The following is a 5146-nucleotide window of genomic DNA, read 5'->3' as shown; positions in this document are numbered from 1 at the left end:
CCAAAGGACGGGTTAACAAGGAAACCTTTATATGATGGGAAGAAATCCAGTCAAAAAAGATATAATCCTTATAGATTGTAATTACATATAAAATAAAATTATTCAAAAAAAATATTTTACATTCGAAGTAAATTCTTATAGATTGTAATAACATATAAAATAAAATTATTCAAAAAATATTTTTCATTTGAAATAAAATTATAGGTTCAATATTCTTAATATTATTTTTTCAGTAGGACGGGTCAACGAGGAAACCTTTATATGATTGGAAGAAATCCTGTCAAAAAAGATATAATCCTTATAGATTGTGATAACATATAAAATAAAATTATTCAAAAAAATATTTTACATTCGAAATAAAATTAAAGGTTGAATATTCTTAATATTATTTTTTCAGTAATTAACACAAATGGATTCAATAAGCGAAACAAATACATTTGTTTTTAGAAAAAAGAAATAAAACCGTTCCAAAAATAATACAATGTGATAGTTGATTACTTCATTCGCTTCACTGCATTTGTCATGGTTAAGTGGGCAGATATCATTGGTATAAATTGCGAGGTTTTAAAAATTATAATCATTATTATCCTAACTGCGACTGTGAAACGTAACAAAAATGTATCAACTAATATCCTACATCTGCGCTTACACTACATTGTTACCTGATCTTCCTGTTGAAGTCTGGTGCCATATTTTGAGGCTTTTAGACCCAGCTTCACTGTTAGTAACGGTGAGAATTGTAAGCTACTTGCATTTCGTTGTTCAAGGAGATCCAGTTCTAAAGAAAATTCTACGAGAAGCCATTGACGAGGAGAATAAAAATCGACTGAAGATGCTGACCCAACCAAAAATGGCAGTGCAAATTAGTCGACAAGATTATTCAAGGTTATTCGGAAGCAATGTGCAGAAATATGTCAAATCTACAGGAAAATTACAAACACTACGCCAGCCAAAGGACGTTTCAACAAGGAGATCTTTATATGATAGGAAGAAATACAGTCAAAAAAGATATAATCCTTATAGATTGTAATAACATAAAATAAAATTATTCAAAAAAAATATTTTATATTCGAAGTAAACTCTTATAGATTGTGATAAAAAAAAATATTTTACATTCGAAATAAAATTAAAGATTAAATATTCTTAATATAATTTTTTCAGTAATTAAAAAAAATGGATTCAATAAGTGAAACAAATACATTTGTTTTTAGATCTTCCTGTTGAAGTTTGGTCAAGGACGAGTCAACGAGTTCAGCCAAAGGACGGGTCAACAAGGAAACCTTTATATGATGGGAAGAAATCCAGTTAAAAAAGATATAATCCTTATAGATTGTAATAACATATAAAATAAAATTATTAAAGAATATATATTCGAAATAAAATTAAAGGTTAAATATTCTTAATATTATTTTTTCGGTAATTAAAACAAATGGATTCAATAAGTGAAACAAATACGTTTGTTTTTAGATCTTCCTGTTGAAGTATGGTCAAGGACGTGTCAACAAGTTCAGCCAAAGGACGGGTCAACAAGGAAACCTTTATATGATGGGAAGAAATCCAGTTAAAAAAGATTTAATCCTTATAGATTGTAATAACATATAAAATAAAATTTAAAAAAAATATATTCGAAATAAAAATTAAAGGTTAAATATTCTTAATATTATTTTTTCGGTAATTAAAACAAATGGATTCAATAAGTGAAACAAATACATTTGTTTTTAGATCTTCCTGTTGAAGTTTGGTCAAGGACGAGTCAAGGAGTTCAGCCAAAGGACGGGTCAACAAGTAAACCTTTATATGATGGGAAGATATCCAGTCATAAAGAGATATAATCCTTATAGATTGTAATTACATATAAAATAAAATTATTCAAAAAAATATTTTACATTCGAAGTAAATTTTATAGATTGTAATAACATATAAAATAAAATTATTCAAAAAATATTTTTCATTTGAAATAAAATTAAAGGTTAAATATTCTTAATATTATTTTTTCAGTAGGACGGGTCAGCGAGGAAACCTTTATATGATTGGAAGAAATCCTGTCAAAAAAGATATAATAATAATAGTTTGCGATAACATATAAAATAAAATTATTCAAAAAAATATTTTACATTCGAAATAAAATTAAAGGTTAAATATCCTTAATATTATTTTTTCAGTAATTAAAATAAATGGATTCAATAAGCGAAAAAACCATTTGTTTTTAGATCTTCCTGGTGAAGTTTGGTCAAGGACGAGTCAACCAGAGTCAGCCAAAGGACTGGTCAACAAGAAAACCTTTATATGATTGGAAGAAATCCAGACAAAAGAGATAAAATCGTTATAGATTGTAATAATATAAAATTATTCAAAAAAAAATTACATTCGAAATAAAATTAAAGGTTAAATATTCCTAATATTATTTTTTCAGTAATTAAAACAAATGGATTCAATAAGTGAAACAAATACATTTGTTTTTAGAAAAAAGAAATAAAACCGTTCCAAAAATAATACAATGTGATAGTCGATTACTTCATTCGCTTCACTGCATTTGTCATGGTTAAGTGGGCAGATATCATAGGTATAAATTGCGAGGTTTTAAAAATTATAATCATTATTATCCTAACTGCGACTGTGAAACGTAACAAAAATGTATCAACTGATATCCTACATCTGCGCTTACACTACATTGTTACCTGATCTTCCTGTTGAAGTCTGGTGCCATATTTTGAGGCTTTTAGACCCAGCTTCACTGTTAGTAACGGTGAGAACTGTAAGCTACTTGAATTTCGTTGTTCAAGGGGATCCAGTTCTAAAGAAAATATAACGAGAAGCCATTGACGAAGAAAATAAAAATCGACTGAAGATGCTGACCCAACCAAAAATGGCAGTGCAAATTAGTCGACAGGATTATTCAAGGTTATTCGGAAGCAATGTGCAGAAATATGTCAAATCTACAGGAAAATTACCAACACTACGCCAGCCAAAGGACGATTCAACAAGGAGATCTTTATATGATAGGAAGAAATACAGTCAAAAAAGATATAATCCTTATAGATTGTAATAACATATAAAATAAAATTATTAAAAAAAAATATTTTATATTCGAAGTAAATTCTTATAGATTGTGATAACATATAAAATAAAATTATTCAAAAAAATATTTTATATTCGAATTAAAATTAAAGGTTAAATATTCTTAATATTACTTTTCCAGTAATTAAAACAAATGGATTCAATAAGTGAAAAAAACATTTGTTTTTAGATCTTCCTGTTGAAGTTTGGTCAAGGACGAGTCAACCAGAGTCAGCCAAAGGACGGGTCAACAAGGAAACCTTTATATGATTGGAAGAAATCCAGACAAAAAAGATATAATCGTTATAGATTGTAATAACATAAAATTATTCAAAAAAAAATTACAGTCGAAATAAAATTAAAGGTAAAATATTCCTAATATTATGTTTTCAGTAATTAAAACAAATGGATTCAATAAGTGAAACAAATACATTTGTTTTTAGATCTTCCTGTTGAAGTTTGGTCAAGGACGAGTCAACGAGTTCAGCCAAAGGACGGGTCAACGAGGAAACCTTTATATGATTGGAAGAAATCCTGTCAAAAAAGATGTAATCTTTATAGATTGTGATAATATATAAAATAAAATTATTCAAAAAAAATATTTTACATTCGAAATAAAATTAAAGGTTAAATATTCTTAATATTATTTTTTCAGTAATTAAAACAAATGGATTCAATAAGTGAAACAAATACATTTGTTTTTAGATCTTCCTGTTGAAGTTTGGTCAAGGACGAGTCAACGAGTTCAGCCAAAGGACGGGTCAACGAGGAAACCTTTATATGATTGGAAGAAATCCTGTCAAAAAAGATGTAATCTTTATAGATTGTGATAATATATAAAATAAAATTATTCAAAAAAAATATTTTACATTCGAAATAAAATTAAAGGTTAAATATTCCTAATATTATTTTTTCAGTAATTAAAACAAATGGATTCAATAAGTGAAACAAATACATTTGTTTTTAGATCTTCCTGTTGAAGTTTGGTCAAGGACGAGTCAACGAGTTCAGCCAAAGGACGGGTCAACGAGGAAACCTTTATATGATTGGAAGAAATCCTGTCAAAAAAGATATAATCTTTATAGATTGTGATAACATATAAAATAAAATTATTCAAAAAAAATATTTTACATTCGAAGTAAATTCTTATAGATTGTAATAACATATAAAATAAAATTATTCAAAAAATATTTTTCATTTGAAATAAAATTAAAGGTTAAATATTCTTAATATTATTTTTTCAGTAGGACGGGTCAACGAGGAAACCTTTATGTGATTGGAAGAAATCCTGTCAAAAAAGATATAATAATAATAATTTGCGATAACATATAAAATAAAATTATTCAAAAAAATATTTTACATTCGAAATAAAATTAAAGGTTAACTATTCTTAATATTATTTTTTCAGTAATTAAAACAAATGGATTCAATAAGTGAAACAAAATACATTTGTTTTTAGATCTTCCTGTTGGAGTTTGGTCAAAGACGAATCAACGAGTTCAGCCAAAGGATGGGTCAACAAGGAAACCTTTATATGATGGGAAGAAATCCTGTCAAAAAAGATATAATCCTTATAGATTGTGATAACATATAAAATAAAATTATTCAAAAAAAATATTTTATATTCGAAGTAAATTCTTATAGATCGTGATAACATATAAAATAAAATTATTCAAAAAAAATATTTTATATTCGAATTAAAATTAAAGGTTAAATATTCTTAATATTACTTTTCCAGTAATTAAAACAAATGGATTCAATAAGTGAAAAAAACATTTGTTTTTAGATCTTCCTGTTAAAGTTTGGTCAAGGACGAGTCAACCAGAGTCAGCCAAAGGACGGGTCAACAAGGAAACCTTTATATGATTGGAAAAAATTCAGACAAAAAAGATATAATCTTTATAGATTGTAATAACATATAAAATTATTCAAAAAAAAATACATTCGAAATATTATAGATTGTAATAACATATAAAATAAAATTATTAAAAAATATATATTCGAAATAAAATTAAAGGTTAAATATTCTTAATATTATTTTTTCGGTAATTAAAACAAATGGATTCAATAAGTGAAACAAATACGTTTG

Source organism: Sitophilus oryzae, unplaced genomic scaffold (assembly GCF_002938485.1).
Source record: "Sitophilus oryzae breed Bouriz unplaced genomic scaffold, Soryzae_2.0 scaffold_130_pilon_pilon, whole genome shotgun sequence".
Classification (NCBI taxonomy): Eukaryota; Metazoa; Arthropoda; class Insecta; order Coleoptera; family Curculionidae; genus Sitophilus; species Sitophilus oryzae.
Note: the sequence above shows the minus strand (reverse complement) of the source record.